A 20,873-nucleotide genomic window follows, 5' to 3' on the forward strand; every position below is an offset into this window, starting at 1 on the left:
TTTTTTGGGGCAGAAATTCCTTCCGGAACACTTGAACATTCATGTGCCTTAATAACAAACTTGTATGTCATCTGCAAATATGAATAAAATTGTTCAATTACGAACCTAGTAGGTTTAGCCACGGGAAAAAACAGCAACCTTCCCGCTAGCCATGATTGGCTGATAATGAGTTGGCTAGACATACCGAGAGATGAGCTTGATATTCCCAACACCCGTTAGTTCAAATGAGCACTTCACATTTCCAAATAGTAAAACTCATGCCATGTACAGTTTCAACATTTATAATCATCATGTTTGATGTACAGTTAGAGGATGACATGGCGTCATACCCTGGGTTGTTCTGAACAGTAAGAGCCTATGTTTGTTCATGTGAAGAACAATTTGCCACGGCACACGCACCAGAATGCACTCATGAGCCCTTTCCTTGCACACTTTTTGGTGAAAGAATAACACTGTACGATAGTATTTTAAACTTAGCTAGTCATGTTGGCAATATAACAAGCTTTCAAATCATGCCCACCTGATCCAGATTGCAATTTATAATGGACCGTTTTTTGGTTTGAGTAAATGGTGGGGATGCAGGGCTGTGTTCCAAACAAACCACTGCAAGTGTGCTTGCTCTAGTTCCTCAACGGCACAGCTAGGAGAGCTCAAATAAGTATCTTATAGTTGAAGACTCTTTGAGTCATAAAAGTGCATTGGAATTGCTTAGGAACTGTGCACACTTTGGAGACACCAAGTTAGTCCTCTCACATACCCTTGTAATTTTGTTGGTCCTATGTTGCATATACCCCACATTTTCCAGGAATAGTCTTATCATGTTACTGAATGTATCTGGAGTATTCTTTAGATTTCGTAATCAACAAATGCGGTGAAAGGTACAGTAAATGTAATAAAATACATAAAATAAACAGTGTAATGTTTGGATTCAGTCTTGTGTCAGGTGAATTGGTGTGTACTCAGCTTTGGTCGAATAATTTCCTGTTATTTCCAAACTGTTCCCTTTCAATTGCGACCATGGTTATGCATATGCTTTTCATATTTATTCTGTAGGAAACATTTCAATTTATCCCTATTCATATAGGCCAGCTGTAATTTGCCTATGCTCTTCTTTGTGGCAATTGACCATATTACTGGGCAGTAGTCTAGGTGTGATACAACTAAGGTCTGTAGGACTTGTTCAGTTGATTGTGATGTCAAGAAAGCAGAGCAGCTCCTTATTGCGGACAGACATCTCCCCATCTTAGTTACCATTGCATCCAAATGCTTTGACCAAGTCAGTGTACAATCTAGGGTTACACCAAGCAGTTTAGTCAACTCAACTTGTTCAATTGCCATTTTATTCATTACAAGATTTAGATTAGGTTTAGGGAGTAGTGAATGATGTGCTTTGTTTTTGATATATTTAGGACTAGCTTATTAATTGCCACCCATTCTAAAACTGATTGCAGCTCTTTGTTAAGTGTTGCAGTTATTTCACTTGCTGACATGTATAATGTTGTGTCATCAGCATACATAGACACAGAGGCTTCACTCAATTCTAGTGGTAGGTCATTGGTAAATATAGAAAAAAGTAAGGGACCAAGACAGCTACCTTGAGGTATGCCAAACTCTACCTGGTTTAGGTAAGAGAGGATTCCATTAAAGAACACCCTCTGTGTTCTGTTAGATAGGTAACTCTCGATCCACGATATATCAGCGGAAGTAAAGCCACAACACCTATGTTTTTTCAGCCGCAGACTATAAAGTCAAAAGCTGCACTGAAGTCTAACAAAACAGCTCCCACAGTCTTCTTATTATCAATTTCTTCCAGCCAATCATCAGTCATTGTGTTAGTGCTAGGGTCGTACATGTTAGGTGCCCTACCCTATAAGCTTGCTGAAAGTCAGTTGATACAATGCTATTTCACAGTATACAATTTATCTGGCCAAACACCATTTTTTTCCAAAAGTTTACAAAACGACGGTAGCAGGCTGATTGGTCGGCGGTTTAAACCAGTAAAGGGTGCTTTGCTATTCTTGGGCAATGACTTTTGTTTCCCTCTAGGCATGAAAGTTCAAAGTTTGTTGTTGGCATGTCATGCATACGTTTTCTAATCTTACCAATGAAAAAGTCATTCAAGTATTTGGCAATGTCAGATGGTTTTGTGATGAATACACCATCTGATTGATGAAGGAGGGAGCTGAGTTCACCTTTTTACCCCTAATTTCATTTAAGGTGCTACAAAGCTTTTTACTATGATATTTTATGTCATTTACCTTTGTTTCATAGTACAGTTTCTCAAAATGTGTGGTTAGATGGTAGTTCTTTTTTTTAACCTACTATTGAAGCCACTTTCAGCTGCCCTCAGCACATAAAGCAGGTATGGTCTATATGACTGACTGACTACGTGGTGGAGGAAGCATATCTGAGATGTCTATGTAATACTTCCTCACATTGTTAGTAAGCCTCCTTCCCACATGGCGTATTACATCGTTTCACATGCCATACTTTATCCACACATTGTGACTCATTGTAGAGAGCTCTGTCAACGTGCACACTTTTTTTGGTCCCCCCTCGTGCTCCCCTCATGCAAGGCTGACAGAAGAGCCCCCTCAAGGTGTCCGGTGGGAAGAATTACAGGAGCCCTGTGGGACAACTTTATATGAAGCACCTCTGTGCCCTTTACTTGTTAAACTGAAACCCCCCTATCCTCGTCAACCCAAACCCCTAAACCCCTCCACCTTGGCTTCTTGCTTACCGCTGAGGTCAGGTATGGGGGGTGGGGGGGAAGGAGGGAAGAAGGGGGCTTGTGGGGGATACAGCAGGGGGACTGGGGATGGAGATATGGGGGCATTTTTATTTTGGAGGAGACTAGGGGGGCCAAGGAGGAGAGGGATAGGCAGAGAAACTGGTTGTTACTCGGTAGGTATTACTGCCGTATCACCCTGATTCATCTGGAGCTCTGTTTGAAACATGTTAAGCAAGCTGGCCATCTGACGTGTGCTATCGCTCTAGTGACAAATGATTGGGAAGATTTTAACGCTAATTGGTGTCTATAAAGTATCATTAGCCAAATCAATAGCCTCTGTGTTTGAAACTACTGCCAGTTTATTTTCATTTCATTCATATCAAGCACAAATCTGCTTTCAAATTCACTAGACCGTATCCGTGGGCTCCCGAGTGGCGCAGTAGTCTAAGGCACTGCATCTCAGTACAAGAGGCGTCACTACAGTCCCTGGTTTGAATCCAGGCTGTATCACATCCGGCCGTGATTGGGCGCACAACTGGCCCAGCGTCGCCGAGGTAGGCTGTTATTTTAAATAATAATTTGTTCTTAACCGACTTGCCTAGTTAAATAAAGGTTAAATAAATCAAATCCATCTCTCAGTGTTTGATGTGATAACAACTAATTAAAAGCAGAATCTATGATTTCACAGCCAAGTTTGCTGGACAATTTATAAATGCCTGCCTCCCTATTAAGACCCAAATATCAGACTGTGACCTGTCTGCGGAAATAATTTAGGGATATTTTGTCATGACTACCACTATCATCCTGCCATACACTGAAGCTCTGGAGAGGTAATGTGTACATTGAAAAATGGTTTCTGCCTCGAGCGCTTAACCTTAAGGCAGGGTTAAGCGGGTCTTCTAATGTAAATAAGAAGAGTAAAGTGAGTGAACAGTGAAGTCATTGAGCCATTCACCTTGCTCAAATTAGCTGCGAGATTTGCCTTTCCGTTTTTTCTGTCTTTCATTATGCATTTTTTGTAACAAAATAGGGTTGAGTTTTGTATATCATCAAGCTAATTTATTTTGTCCTTCAACAGTTGAACTGACAGGCTGCAATCTCATGCAGTTAAACATCTCATTTTGACTTGAAAGCTGAAAACAGTATGATACTCCTTCACTTCACAGTTGAGTCTTAATCTGTTAATGGTTTGCAGACGTTAGTATCCCATCTCCGACAGGGGGACCAGGCATAGGATTGTGTTTTTGGAGCAAGAGGGGTGGGTGCATGTTGACTTTGGGCTGAAATGGGGTTTGTCTGTCAGGAAACTTTCCACAGATTTACACTGATTGGATTTTCCAAAATCTGAGCCAAATTCTGTTGGATGAATCCTGGTCCACTGAGGATCCTCCTCTCAGGTCTGTCGCCATATCTGTTTCAATGCTTTTGAAATGCATTCTTCCTTCCTTGTTTACTTGAGGTAAGCACAGATTTTCAAGTCTACTACCCCATTAATTTCACTAATCCAGAAGGATAGCTCAAAAGGAATGATACCTATCTGAAGTTTTGGAACTCTGCCTTTGTCTGGCTGCTCAGGGCCTCATGGTTGGGTTCTGGTGCAGAATGATCTGGCACGGCATGGCCTACCCTGTCATGCCTGGTGTTGAGCCTGCAGGAGCCTCTGGAACTCATCTTCCTTGATCCTCCTCAGCAACACTTTCCAAATCAAATCCAAGTTTATTGGCTGTGTACACAGTTTAGAAGATGTTATTGCGGGTTCAGTGAAATGCTTATGTTACTAGCTCCTTACAATGCATTAAAATGTCAAACAAGTACACAAATAATCAGCAAATCCTTTTTAAACATAACAAGAAATCATGAAATGTCGCAATGAATCCAATTAACAATCCAAATAGCACCGCAACAGTAATCCAAATGCAATCTATACGTATGTACACCGGATTAATTTACATAAGATATACTAAGAATGATATGTACAGCAGTAGATATATTAGAGTGACCTACAGTTGAAGTCAGAAGTTTACATACACTTAGGTTGGAGTCATTAAAACTCATTTTTCAACCACTCCACAAATTTCTTGTTAACAAACTATAGTTTTGGCAAGTCGGTTAGGACATCTACCTTATGCATGACGCAAGTAATTTTTCCAACAATTGTTTAGAGATATTATTTCACTTCTAATTCACTGTATCACAATTCCTAGTGGGTCAGAAGTTTACATACACTAAGTTGACTGTGCCTTTAAACAGCTAGGAAAATTTCAGAAAATGATGTCATGGCTTTAGAAGCTTCTGGTAGGCTAATTGACATCATTTGAGTCAATAGGAGGTGTACCTGTGGATGTATTTCAAGGTCTACCTTCAAACTCTGTGCCTCTTTGCTTGACATCATGGGAAAATCAAAAGAAATCAGCCAAGACCTCAGAAAAGGTTTTTGTAGACCTCCACAAGTCTGGTTCATCCTTGGGAGAAATTTACAAAAGCCTGAAGGTACCACGTTCATCTGTACAAACAATAGTACGCAATTATAAACACTATGGGACCACGCAGCCATCATACTGCTCAGGAAGGAGACGCGTTCTGTCTTGGGTGAAAAGAATACTACATTTTCTTACGTTCTTACGATTACTTTTTGCAAATCCAATCAGTGCTCCACGTTTATTCAACGTCATCACATTGAAATTATGTGGAAACAACGTTGATTCAACCAGTTTTTGCCCAGTGGGTTACGTCTCTGGAAGGAGATCCTCACCCTGAGCTCGTCTACTTTATTGCCCAGGGACTGAACGTTAGAGAGTAATATACTCGGAAGCGGTGGATGGTTTGTTCGCCGCCTGAGTCTGACTAAAACCCCACTTCTCCTCCCTCTTCTCCGGGAAGTTCAAACAAAGGATCCAAGTCAGGGAACTTTAATTTCTGGTTGGATTTCTGGTGAGTGAAGACCGATCTAATATCCCAAAAAGTATTTTTCAACTGTAGGCAATAATATTAGAAACATTCTGTCCAAATAATGTAATGTAACTCCCTGTCCAACAAACCCCAGAACCCCCAGTCTAACAGCTCACACATGACACTCATTAAACAAGTCCAAGCATCAAGAAACACTCTGATCCTCTCAGTCCCCCAGGCTGCTTTGTTTCTCTCCTCTCTCTATCTCTCTCTTTCTCTCTCTCAATCCCTCAGTGTATTATATGGCTTCTACAAAGCCAGACATCTTACTTGTGTGCCGTCCAAGCCTGTATTTACTGAGGATACAGTAGGATCGAAGGACAGAAAGTCCTCAGTTGAGCTCCCCACCATCGACCCAGCCTGCCCTTGACTCTGTGTCATTGGGTTGCAACCCTTTTCACAGTAGCTCTACAGCCCATAGTAGTAATCCTTCCTTATATGGAGCCCCTATATACTCAGACAGACAGTGAGGGGACTAGGCACAGCGGACTAGGCACTGCCTGAATCGCAAACATGGTGTCTTCAGTTGGCCAACTCTCAGTCCTGTCTATCAGTGCCTGCTCCTGGTGGTTTGACACGGCTACTGGTACCACCTCATCTCAGCTGAGTGTGAGAGGACTAGAGGCACCACACCACTGACCAGCTAACCCTTGGCTCCAACACCGCTGTCTCTGAGCCGTCTCTCTGCTGCTTCACAGGCACCGGGGGAGAACTGTCACCCCCAGTCAGAATACCAACAGTACCGTCGTCCTACTGCCGGGACTCAGCTCGGATTCTGAAGAAGCTCATCCATCAAATCTTCCATGCAGTGTGATTGTGTTTCTTTATGCTTTTCTTCCACCTGACCATTCTCTCACTGCTGATGGTGATGTATCAACATACTGGAGGTCCTTCACTAATATACTGTAGCTGCCTTATAGCCTATAAGATTTCAAGCTAGAAAAATATTTATTGAGCTCTGTTGATAATTGTTAGTTTGTGGTGACAGCTTCAAATGTGTGAAAACACCCGCAGAACATTTGCTAAATAAGACCCACTGTCTCAACGGTGTTCAAAGGTCATTTCCATCTGCTGTAAAATCTTCAACATGGACCTTACCGACCATTGGGAATGGAAGTGGAGGGGGTGGGGGTGGGGGACATCGCTCAGTTAAATCTCATGTCCAATTAGCCTAAGTGTTATGATAAACAGATGCTCATGACTACGCACTAAAACTCAGGTTGTAGGCAATGCTATAATGTCTATATACGCATACTACTTAGAACTAAGAAATGTATTGGGCAAGTATTCTGAGGAGCATAGTCTGCTAGTGGGTATATTGGAATAGGTTAGTGTATAAGGGTCACAGAAGATCTGTGTAGTAGTGTGTAGTATGTCAGTGTTTGACCCACACTGTTCTGGTCTGCACGTCACATAGTTCGGTGTGACCCTGTCAAACCAAGACCATCGCTCAGCAGCCCAACTCTGACCACAGACCAACTCTGACCACAGACCAACTCTGACCCTGCTACATACTAGAAAAAACATTCCATCTTCTAGGAAGCCAGACATTATGAAAACATTCACCGGACACTAATTTCAATATTTTATACTGAGCCTCTACTTTACTTTAAAATGGATGAAACATTGATGTGAGAGAGAAATCAAAATGAAAAAGGACAGACTTAATAAGTAGACTTGACAGTTGACTGGCAAAAGTCTCCTACATCACCACAGTGGCAAATTCCACCAGCTCCTGTCCCAGCCCCAGTCTGCAGGGTAACACTGAACCTGGTGGGAGAGGGAACAGTCCTCACCCTGTCCTCCTTATATGTACTATTATCCTATCCCTGCAGTAATCTGCTACTGTGGCTCTTCTCTGACTGTTTACCGTTCATATCCATTCATCATTGGGGCCCAAGGGGCCATGGGATCTCAACTCACACACATAGGCAGGTAAACATGCACTCACGCACGAACAAGAGACGGATTGAGAAATGGCGAGAGAGAAGGAGAGAGAAATTGATGGAGAAACACAGGACACACTCTTACGTTTCATCCCCTGATGGAAGCTGTGGACAGTCTGGACACACATGGTCACTTTATGGCCACTTACAGCTGTTTGTTCTGCCACTCTCCTCTCCCCCTGTTCACCCCTCCATCTCCACCTCTCCACTCAAGCTGTTAATACCCGTCTTCAATAGGGTCACGGTTCCAGCAATATCCTCTGCCTGGCTGTATTCCTCCCAGCCAGCCTGTGTTCTTCCTCCTTCCAGCCAGCCTGTGTTCTCCGTAACCAAGGATTCTAATAATGAGCGCTGATGGCTGGGTGAGCAACATTTGGGGCCAGAAAGTTTCCATTGACACTCACTGCCTGGGCCTTTGGACAGGAGGTATCGACATGGATAATATACTCACTGTTGGAGCCACTCTAACCCTATCAATGGCACTTAGAGCCTGTCGTTGTGTCTGTATCAGTGTTACAGAGAAAGAGAGAGAGACAGAGAGAGCGGGCGAGAAAGAGAGAGTGTTTGATAGCATATATGAAGCCTTCACTGTATTGAACGCTTCCCTAAAGGACCTTAAGGGCTGTATAGATGGCCTCTCGTTGGGCACAGACAACCACAGTGGCAGTCATGTTTGACTAGTCTAGCCATTTATTAATCTGACATTTATCTCCTAAAATTCCTCTCATATTGAACACACAAATTTACACACACACACACAGAACGAGAGAGAACCATCCACACACACCCCAATAAACCAGTCTAGTTTATTCAGGCGTGATACGGTCAGTGGTTCCCAGGAAATCCTCAGATCTTTTCCCCTCCTGTGGTTTGAAGTCGGAACAGAATGTATACTAACTCGCAGTTTTCCCAGTTTCCTAGAAACTTTCCCCGATCACACCCCTAATTAAGAAGGAACTTTCCGTGCTCCTAAATGCTGAAACGTGACCATAAAACAACCTCTGGTCGTAAAGAGAGAGGGAAATCTCCAAGAATCACAATCTCCGGGTGCATCCCAAATGGAACTCTATTTCCTATAAAGTGCACTACTTTTGTGCAATACTTATGACCAGGACTACTTTTATTTACAGTGTCACAGACAGAGCTGGGAAAAGCAGAAAAAAGCTGAAAAGTGGAAAATGAAATCAAAAGAAATCAAATTTGATTTGTCACATGCGCCGAATACAACCATACAGTGAAATGCTTACAGCATTTGGGATTGTCGTCTCAGAATGTTTGGCTTGATCATTGACCACGGCTGGATGGTAACATATGGGAGCTAAAGCTTCTAGATAACCTATCATAACTCTACAGTCATATAGAGACAACCAGATATACAGCTATTACTTTAGAGGCTCTGGGTATTTTGTTGACCTACCGGTGTATTCAGACCCCTTCACTTTTTCCACATTTTGCGATCTTTTTTTCTTCATCAATCTACACACAATACCCCATAATGACAAAGCAAAAACAGGTTTTTAGAAATGTAAATGTACAAATAAAAAAAAAACTGAAAAACCTTATTTACATTAGTATTCAGGCCTTTTGCTATGAGACTCGAAATTGAGGTGCATCCTAAGGTGCATCCTGTTTCCATTGATCATCCGTGAGACGTTTCTACAACTTGATTGGAATCTACCAGGGGCTAAATTCAATTGATTAGACATGATTTGGAAAGGCACACACCTGTCTATATAAGGTCCCACAAAACCAAGCCAAGAGGTTGAAGGAATTGTCCGTAGAGCTCCGAGACAGGATTGTGTCGAGGCACAGATCTGGGGAAGGGAACCAAACAATTTCTGCAGCATTGAAGGTCCCCAAGAACACAGGGGCCTCCATCATTATTAAATGGAAGGAGTTTGGAACCACCAAGACTCTTCCTAGAGCTGGACACCTGGCCAAACTGAGCAGTCGGGGAAAAGGATCTTGGTCAGGGAAGAAACCGATGGTCACTCTGACAGAGCTCCAGAGTTCTTCTGTGGAGATGGGAGAACCTTCTAGAAGGACGACCATCTCTGCAGCACTCCACCAACCAGGCCTTTATTGTAGAGTGGCCAGACGGAAGCAACTTCTCAGTAAAAGGCACATGACAGCCCGCTTGGAGTTTGCCAAAAGACACTTAAAGGACTCTCAGACCATGAGAAACCAGATTCTCTGGTCTGATGAAACCAAGATTGAACTCTTTGGCCTGAATGTCAAGTGTCATGTATGGAGGAAACCTGGCACCATCCCTATGGTGAAGCATGGTGATGGCAGAATCATGCTGTGGGGATGTTATTCAGCGGTAGGGACTGGGAGACTAGTCAGGATCGAGGGAAAGATGAACGGATTAAAGTACAGAGAGATCCTTGATGAAAACCTGCTCCAGAGCACTTGGGACCACAGACTGGGACAAAGGTTCACCTTCCAATAGGGCAATGACCCTAAGCACACAGCCAAGACAAAGAAGTGGCTTCGGGACAAGTCTCAATGTCCTTGAGTGACCCAGCCAGAGCCCAGACTTAAACCCAACATCTCTGGAGAGACCTGTAAATAGCTGTGCAGCAACACTCCCCATCCAACCTGACAGAGCCCGAGAGGATCTGCAGAGAAGAATGGGAAAAACTCCCCAAATACAGGTTTGTAGCGTCATAGCCAAGACAACGCAAGGTTGTTATCGCTGCCAAAGGTGCATCAACAAAGTACTGAGTAAATGAGCTGAATACTTATGTTAAAATGTGATATTTCCATTTTTTATTTTCAATACATTTGTTAAAATTTCTAAACACCGGTTTTTGTGTGTAGATTAATGAGGGGAAAAATATTGAATAAACGTTTGAATAAGGCCGTAACATAACAGAATGTGGAAAACGTCAACGGGTCTAAATGCTTTCCGAATGCACTGTATATAAAAGAGAGAGCGAATATATGATGCATGTGGAGGAGAGAGGGCCCGACCAATGTGTTGCAGACATAGACAAACATGTTGTGGTCTGTCTGTTACAGAACGATTACAGAGTCTATCAGACATGTTTTTCTGTCTGTACAATCTTAGAAAAAAGGGTTCCAAAAGGGTTATTCGGCTGTCCCCATAGGACAACCCATTTTGGTTCCAGGTATAGCCCTTTGGGGTTCCATGTAGAACCCTCTGTAGAAAGGTCTATACCTGTAACCGAAAAGGATTCTACCTGGAATCAAAAGGGTTCTACTTGCAACCAAAAAGGGTTCTCCTATTGGGACAGCTGAAGAACCCTTTCAGGTTATAGATAGCACCGTTTTTCCTAAGAGTGTAGGGGAAGTGTCTGACTGACACACACATGCACACACACAAACACACTTACACGCACACACACACACACACTCAAGTTGTTGGCCTTGCCTTCCCATGACTAGCAGGTTGTGTTTTCCCTATGTGTCGTCTGTTGGGGGAATCAGATCAGTGTGAGTGTGAGAACCAGACAGCTTGTCATTACCTAAGAGGCTGATCGCTGTGATGTAACACTAGTGTATGCCATCGCTACGGCAACCTGGATCTAGCTGCTTACTGTGACCCTGGAAACCAGGCCTGACATAAGAGGGCTAATCACCTGCAAGCTGGTTTCAGACGTCGGTCTCTCTATCTCTCTTCCATCTTTCTCTCCCTCTTACTCTCTCTCTCTCTCTCTCTGTATCTCTCTCCCTCCATATCCCAAACAGTTTACCAAGTGAAGTCTTACTCAACCACCTTTTACATTCCTCCTATGTGATACATACTCTGCTCTTCACCCCCCCCCCTCACCCTTTCTGTTCACTGTCCATCCTACTACATAAACTTAATCTGCTGCCTGCAGACAGACAGAACATATCAGTTCCATAACCTCAGCAGCATTGATAGCAATGAACATTACATATACCGTGTTCTTATGAGTTAACTATACTGAACAAAAATATAAACGTAACGTGCAACAATTTTAAATGTTTTACTGATTTACAATTCATATGAGGAAATCCGTCAACTGAAATAAATTAATTTGGCCCTAATGTACGGATTTCACATGACTGGAATACAGACATGCATCTGTTGGTCACATATTCTTTAAAAAAAGGTAGGGCATGGATTAGAAAGCCAGTCAGTATCTGTGTGACCACCATTTGCCTCATGCAGCATGACACATCTCCTTGATCAGGGTGTTGATTGTGGCCTGTGGTATGTTGTCCCACTCCTTTTCAATGGCTGTGCAAAGTTTCTGAATATTGGCGGGAACTGGAACACTCTGTCATACACATCGATCCAGAGCATCCCAAACATGCTCAATGGGTGACATATCTGGTGACTGTGCAGGCCATGGAAGAGATGTGGGGCCGAATTGTGTACAGATCCTTGTGGCAAGGGGGCATGCATTAGCATGCTGAAACATGAGGTGATGGCAGCGGGTGAATGGCAAGACAGTGGGCCTCAGGATCTCATCACGGTATCTCTGTGCATTCAAATTGCCATAGATAAAATGCATTCATTGTCTGTAGCTAATGCCTTCCAATACCATAACCCCACCGCCACCATGGGACACTCTGTTCACAACATTGACATCAGAAAATCGCTCACCCACACAACGCCATACTGCCGTCTGCCGGTACAGTTGAAACCAGGATTTGTCTGTGAAGAGTACACTTCTCCAGCGTGCCAGTGGCCATTAAAGGTGAGAATTTGCCTAGTAAAGTCGGTGAGGACGATGAGCACGCAGATGAGCTTCCCTGAAACTGTTTCTGACAGTGTGTGCAGACATTTTTCGGTTGTGCAAACCCACAATTTTATCAGCTGTCCAGGTGGCTGGTCTCAGACGATCTTGCAGGTGAAGAAGACGGATGTGGAGGTCCTTTGCCACTGCCAAATTCTGCCAAAACGACATTGGAGGTGGCTTATGGTAGAGAAATTTACATTAAATGATTTGGCAAAAGCTCTGGTGGACATTCCTGCAGTCAGCATGCCAACTGCAAGCTCTCTCATCTGTGGCATTGTGTTGTGTAACAAAACTGCACATTTTAGAGGGACCTTTTACTGTCCCCAGCACAAGGTACACCTGTGTAATGATCATGCTGTTTAATCAGCTTCTTGATATGCCACATCTGTCAGCTGGATGGATTATCTTGGCAAAGGAGAAATGCAATTTTATTTCAGCTCCTGAAACCAACACTTTATGTTGCATTTATATTTTTGTTCAGTATAGTACACTACTTTTTGACCAGGGTACATAGGAACCAGTGGGGGCTGCTGAGGGGAGGATGGCTCATAATAATAGCTGGAATGGAGTAAATGGAATGACATCAAACAAATGGAAACCGTGTGTTTTATGTATTTGATACCATTCCCCAATGAAGGTGCCACCAACCTCCTGTGATCGGAAGTCTGGTCAGAAGTAGTGCACAGAACAGGGAACATAGTGTTATTGTGAACGCAGGCCAGGTTATGAAACTGATCCTAGATGATATTGATCTCGTCTTTAACTTCTACACAGTTTCATCTACTAACTTCGTACTCCACTAGCAGAAAAAAGGTATAAGAAACGGAACAGAGGTGAAAATGTGAGACGCACATGAACGCATGGACGCGCACAGATGTGTCGGCATTCACGCACGCACACATGAACATACAGAGCGACTGAGGGCGAGAGACACACACAGAGAAGATAAGATAGCACAGAAGCAACACCTTTACCACTTACATGGTAAAACAGGAGAGTCAAATATTATTTAATCTTTCTCTTACTGTACCTTGTGACCTGTCTTTCATAGCAGAGCAGACGTTGGAAGCCTCTCTTAACAGACAAACATGAAATCAGTCAACTACCCCCCACAGACGACATGCTCGCAGTCAAACCCCTTTCTTTACTGCCCTCCCTGGTACCAGACCACACAACCAACGCATGATAAATATTATTGATAAAAAGTCTTGCTCTTGGTTTCCTGCTTTAATATAGACTGGATATAAAATCTCAGCTTCCATTTTGGTATTTACTGTAAATAAAAAGGGAAACTGTCAGAAAAGAGTAATGATTTTTGGAGCTGAATCAAGACATGGCAGGCATTACACGGTATTGAGATTTTCTGAAATGCTATTGCTTTCACTGGCTTTCTTCGCTGTTATAAGTGTTAGGAGAGCTGACTACTGTTGGGCTAACCAGTAGAACATGCAGCAAGGCATCGCAAACAGCTGAAATGACAACTGGACACTTTGGTATCGAACGCAGTTTGAGTTGTACTGCGTCCTCTAATTGGGTAGTGTTATCTGACACGTCAAATAGTGGAACAGGTACAACCCAAATGTTGTTTGATACTTGGACAGGTCGTTTGATACTTGGACGGGTCGTTTGATACTTGGACGGGTCGTTTGATACTTGGACGGGTCGTTTGATACATGGACGGGTCGTTTGATACTTGAACGGGTCGTTTGATACTTGGACGGGTCGTTTGATACAGTGCCTTGTGAAAGTATTCGGCCCCCTTGAACTTTGCGACCTTTTGCCACATTTCAGGCTTCAAACATAAAGATATAAAACTTTATTTTTTTGTGAAGAATCAACAACAAGTGGGACACAATCATGAAGTGGAACAACATTTATTGGATATTTCAAACTTTTTTAACAAATCAAAAACTGAAAAATTGGGCGTGCAAAATTATTCAGCCCCTTTACTTTCAGTGCAGCAAACTCTCTCCAGAAGTTCAGTGAGGATCTCTGAATGATCCAATGTTGACCTAAATGACTAATGATGATAAATACAATCCACCTGTGTGTAATCAAGTCTCCGTATAAATGCACCTGCACTGTGATAGTCTCAGAGGTCCGTTAAAAGCGCAGAGAGCATCATGAAGAACAAGGAACACACCAGGCAGGTCCGAGATACTGTTGTGAAGAAGTTTAAAGCCGGATTTGGATACAAAAAGATTTCCCAAGCTTTAAACATCCCAAGGAGCACTGTGCAAGCGATAATATTGAAATGGAAGGAGTATCAGACCACTGCAAATCTACCAAGACTTGGCCGTCCCTCTAAACTTTCAGCTCATACAAGGAGAAGACTGATCAGAGATGCAGCCAAGAGGCCCATGATCACTCTGGATGAACTGCAGAGATCTACAGCTGAGGTGGGAGACTCTGTCCATAGGACAACAATCAGTCGTATATTGCACAAATCTGGCCTTTATGGAAGAGTGGCAAGAAGAAAGCCATTTCTTAAAGATATCCATAAAAAGTGTTGTTTAAGGTTTGCCAAAAGCCACCTGGGAGACACACCAAACATGTGGAAGAAGGTGCTCTGGTCAGATGAAACCAAAATGGAACTTTTTGGCAACAATGCAAAACGTTATGTTTGGCGTAAAAGCAACACAGCTGAACACACCATCCCCACTGTCAAACATGGTGGTGGCAGCATCATGGTTTGGGCCTGCTTTTCTTCAGCAGGGACAGGGAAGATGGTTCAAATTGATGGGAAGATGGATGGAGCCAAATACAGGACCATTCTGGAAGAAAACCTGATGGAGTCTGCAAAAGACCTGAGACTGGGACGGAGATTTGTCTTCCAACAAGACAATGATCCAAAACATAAAGCAAAATCTACAATGGAATGGTTCAAAAATAAACATATCCAGGTGTTAGAATGGCCAAGTCAAAGTCCAGACCTGAATCCAATCAAGAATCTGTGGAAAGAACTGAAAACTGCTGTTCACAAATGCTCTCCATCCAACCTCACTGAGCTCGAGCTTTTTCGCAAGGAGGAATGGGAAAAAATGTCAGTCTCTCGATGTGCAAAACTGATAGAGACATACCCCAAGCGACTTACAGCTAGCTGTAAGTATTAACTTAAGGGGGCTGAATAATTTTGCACGCCCAATTTTTCAGTTTTTGATTTGTTAAAAAAGTTAGAACTATCCAATAAATGTCATTCCACTTCATGATTGTGTCCCACTTGTTGATTCTTCACAAAAAAATACAGTTTTATATCTTTATGTTTGAAGCCTGAAATGTGGCAAAAGGTCGCAAAGTTCAAGGGGGCCGAATACTTTCGCAAGGCACTGTACTCAGACGGATCGTTTGATACTTGGACGGGTCCTCGTGGACGGGAGCTGACCCTCCTAGACTACATGTGTATGACCATGACTAACTCTAACCTCCAGGTCTACATGTATAAGATTACTGTACAATTAAGATACAGTGTATACAGTAGGCAGATCAGCAGGGGTCTATACTAGCCTATTTCCCCTCCATCAGATAGCAGGGACTGACTGGCTAGTCTCTTCATCTCCTTACTCCTCCATGAACCCTCTGGGATTTCCAGGAAGATTTTAACCCACTTAACCACAATTTGTTTCCAAGTTGTCACCGTAAAGCCCTAATTATTTTCATTTCTGATGATTCTACTTTATTTCATGTGATTAGTGATTCATTTATGACCCTCGTTTTAAGGTCAACTCTGTTACATGAACTGAACTGTCGTTTTAATCAAAAGAAACATTGGACATCTGATAGTGAAATCATAGTGTAAAAGCAGGTGAGTTGGTTCCACTCTTTTTGGTCATCTTCTGGTGTTTAGCGGTGGGAAACGGGCAGAAGACGTCAACCTCGTTACCAATAGATAGAATGGATAGAAATTTTGAAAATTCTCCCTGTCACAAGGGGATTTATGTCTGATTTAAGATGAAATTGTCAACCCTGTTACTTTATTTGGCATTTGATAGGCATTTACGACAGTCTTTTTTTCTCCCCACTTTTTATGAATAAAACATGCTTTAAGTTGAACATGTGCTCTTTATGACAGAATGTTAAAATGACCTGAAATAAAAATCTGCAAGTTACACATCTCAAAAGGCACCGAAGTGGTGGAAGGACCCTAATGTATGTGACACTGTGTGATTCTGTAGCAGCGGAGGCTGTGACTTCCTACAAAACTCTCAAGCTGGTGTTCACAAAACATTCGCTGCTGTGTGATTAACATGGTCTCTGCTTTTGTTCTGGAGGTGTCTCTCTGTTGCAACTTATAATAAACCGGATAGATCCCCTTTACAATGCTCCATGCATGTTTAGTACACAAACACAGGCCTTGTCTAGACTTGACAGTTCATGCAGCTTTTGAATTCTGATCATGGAGTTCTGATCATGGAATTCCTCAAACATAATGCTTCTACACCTACATTTAAATGTGTCTACCATGTCCATATTGTGTTTACGACTCCCTTTTCAGTGCTATATTCAAATGCCAGAATGCATTCTGATGGTGGAACACGCCAAATCCGATAACACAACAACAACTTGGTGGCAGTTGCCTAACTAACCAGCTTACCTCTGTAACCATCCAGCTTTTTCTACATAAGCTATCGAGCTGGCTAGCATTTATGAAGCCAGCAAACACATTCCTCACACGCTAGGAACATAGTACCTCCAAGTTTAATGAAAAAAGGTGCCTCGCTCACAAAACACACGTTTTGTGTTGAGACTTGTAGGCAGAGTGCTGATGACATCGCCCATTGTATGCATTCGGTGCCACTTCATTTGTGTGCATATTCATTTTGCGTGCCATTCTGTTGGCTGGTTTCCTGAAAACTACCCTACAGGGCGCACTACCTAAGTGTAGTGATGATGAATTGTCCCATTGTCAGTCTTACAGGAGACACATTTCCAGTCGCTCAGCCGGTATCATCTTGTCTCCAACTATACAATAGTTATTATAATTTGGCCTCTGTATGGTGAGCTTCTGTTTATACCACCACACGGTAATGCAGCACACATCTTAAATATTGAACATAAGCGGTACACAGAACACACCAGAGCCTAGTGTGGCATCCTAACCATAGCGTTGCGGAATGCTCTCCATTGACAATGCATGACTTCCGCCAGAGCGCTAAGAGTCTGATGCATCTGGTGGACATAAAGCTTCAAGAGGAGAAATCTGCACACAATGTGTCCCTGGCTGGGTGTACGCTTGACACTTACATGCGACTTCTGCAATCAGAATAAGAAGATCACATTGAAAAGACAGGTCGCATTGAAATCCACACACAATACATCCCTGACCACCTCCTGAAGTGGTCAGCCAGATCTGAAGACAATGCGGCCTGTCTTTTCAATGTGATCCTCCTATTCTGATAGAGCATGTAAGTGTCAAGTGTAGACACAGCCAGGGACACTTGCAGAAGTCTGGATGGATTTCTCCTCAGTCTGGATGGATTTCTCCTCAGTCTGGATGGATTTCTCCTCAGTCTGGATGGATTTCTCCTCAGTCTGGATGGATTTCTCCTCAGTCTGGACACAATCAGGCTACTGAAAGCGCATAAAATGGGCGATGTCATCAGGCCACAAATCTGTGTTTTGAGAGCGAGAGGAACCTTTTTTATTAAACGTTCTAGGAAATACGTTCCTAGCGTGTGAGGAACGTGTTTGCTGCCTTTATAAATGCTAGCCAGTTAGCTGGCTTATTTAGATTACTTATGCTAACCTGTTTGCAATCCCTTTAGCTTTGCTAGCTAGCTTGGTGACTAGTTACAGAGGTTAGCTGGCTAGTTAGGCTACTGCCATTAAGTTGTTGTTTTATCAGATTTAGCGTGTTCCAGAGTTTGCAGAATGCATACTAGCATAAATAAAAATAATAAAAAATAATAATACATTTGATTATAGCGCGGGAAAAGGGAATCCGGAAACAATGTGGACACGATAGATTTAGGTGTAGAAGCATTACATGTTCAGAATTCCATGATCAGAAAAAAAAGCTATATGAACTGTCAAGTCTAGGCCCCTGATGACCTGAAGTAATCAGACAGATCATCTGAACAGATCCGACCACAATGCGATCTTCGTATTCTAATAACAGAAGTTGCATGTACAGTGTAGACACAGATGTGTCTATGTAGAAGTTGCTGGTCACTATCTCATCAATATTCCCCATTGTGCTTGTGGACATGGTAACCAGCCTCACTTTGTAAACAAACAAAATAAAATAAAAAATTAGTTGTGGCAAGTATTTTGAAAAAAATGGTCAAACTGAAATCGTACTCAAAGACGCCTGTTTCCAATGAGCTTTTATCTTTCTCAACAAAATCAAATGGTTTACAGTTTTCAATGAGCTACAATTAATAAAGGACTGGGAGTAATCAAAGAAAATGGCCGTGTAATCAATGATCCAACTCCTTGTGACTTGGCAACCATACAGGAAGTACTATTTGAGGAACAAGAAATAGGGTAAGTAGAATCAGCGTTAAGCTCTTGATCTGCAGTGAAGGAAAGTGACGACAGGACAAGAGCAGGTTCCTCAGGGGACTAAGTGGATCACAGACACTTTCTTCTTTGGTGGATTAGCTACTCATCCTGCTGGGCCGCCCTGGCGAAACCAGACCAAGTAGGTATTAACACAGTGACACAGTTCCTCTCAGCTCTTCTCCACTCAGCCTGTCTCCACTGGCTTACCAGTAGATAAACTATACACACTCCTGCTCACAAAAACAGCACTTGGTCTCCACGAGTCCATGAGTGAGTTTTAATAAACATTGTGAACAAGTCAACAGCCTACAGCTGTTATTTTGCTCTGTGTTTACTTTACATATCTGCATGTGTATTAGTTTGTCAGTGTGTGAAAGGATCTGAGCCCGTGTGTGTGTGTGTGTGTGTGCGCGTGCGTGCGTTACAACACCCCACACAATGGAACTGTAAACATTAGGCAGTATTTTATGACTGGCAGTGGTTGATGCAATGCAGAAATGCAGAATAGTGTGCAGAAGTACAAGAATGGCCATGCATGGTTCTTCCAGCAGTACTACTCTTCTCTTGGCTGTGGGCTAGAAGTGAATATGGCCAAGCGGGCTTGTGTGTCCTTGCACTGGAAAGGCCTTGTCCCTGTCCCCTCTCTACTCTGCTCTGTAAATCCTTGGCACTGGGTTCCCAGCACTTATCAATGTGCTACGAGTGCTAGGGAAAGGAGTGGAGAAGGTCAAATAGGGAGCTTGCAAAGAACCGCAGTTTGTTCACAGACAGGCCTAGAGACAGAGACAGAAACAGAGAGTGAGAGCGACAGAGAGAGAGAACATTGTGGCCATGCAGGGACTGGTGAAGGGAGAGACAGAGGGATGTGGGACAGAGAAAAGACCAGGAGACGGAGGAGAAAGAATGGAAGAGAGAGAAAGGAAAAGAGAAGAGTGAGCCATGCTGGACAGTGAGGTAAAGAGTTCATGCCAACAAGAAATAAGGACGATGGAGAGGTGTATAATTTTACAGCACCGAGCACAAAAAAAACAAAGATGAAAAGACAAAACAAAAGTACAACTCCTCCTAGTTTCCACACTAACCGTTTGTGGACACATGGACAGTATATGTTTACACTGTATGCGTTTGTATATACAGGGCGTGCATATGTGTGCCTGTCTGACAAGCGCTTGCTTTATAGGGGTTAATCCATTGAGTAGACAGAACATGGGTGGGGTACATAACTTTCATCCCTAACATGGCCGCTATAGCCACTACATCTCTGAGAGACAAATACATTCATTCATATTTCTGAATTATGTCATCTCTGCCATCCAAAAAGCTTTGCCCTGTAATTAACCATTTTCTGGCTATAGTACAGTAGTTGGCTGCAGTAAATGCTAGGGGAAAGGATGGCAGCGTGGAGAGGTAACATAAGGTCTATATGGCCACAGGAGCTGACTGGTTTATAGTTAATCTCAGCCCAAATCAGTTTAAAAGGACAGCTGGATGAACCGATTATACGGCCCATTAAAAAGGCATGTTGCTCCAAGTCATATTCAGTTGTCAATTAATTGGCCTGGCATAACATGTCAAGCACTGTAAGGCTGACAGCTACAGTATCAGAGTCAATTGGATACAAGCAGGTTCGTTCCATTCATGTGGAAATGGTTTGGTGAACCACACTTGCGTGATGAGTAACCTTGCTTGAGAGTAAAGTCCCCAAGCTCATACTTAGGCTTCAGCTCAACAGGCTAGCACAGTCTTGTGTAATGCAGGAGACCTGGGTTCAGGTCCTTCAATGATAATGATACTATAGCGAACCCAGGTCGCTGGAGTGAAAGGCAAACACCATACACATCGTGCCAATAGGGTTAACCCACTTGGTGGGAATTGTAACGTGATTCATTTGGCCCGGATCAGTACATTTCCCCCTCCGAATGTCAAGGCACGTCCCCGTGCTTCAACTAACCTCAGCCCCCTCACACGTCCCGTGCTTCAACTAACCTCAGCCCCCTCCCACGTCCCGTG

Source organism: Oncorhynchus mykiss, chromosome 30 (assembly GCF_057628025.1).
Source record: "Oncorhynchus mykiss isolate SJ-2025 chromosome 30, ASM5762802v1, whole genome shotgun sequence".
In the NCBI taxonomy this organism is placed as follows: domain Eukaryota; kingdom Metazoa; phylum Chordata; class Actinopteri; order Salmoniformes; family Salmonidae; genus Oncorhynchus; species Oncorhynchus mykiss.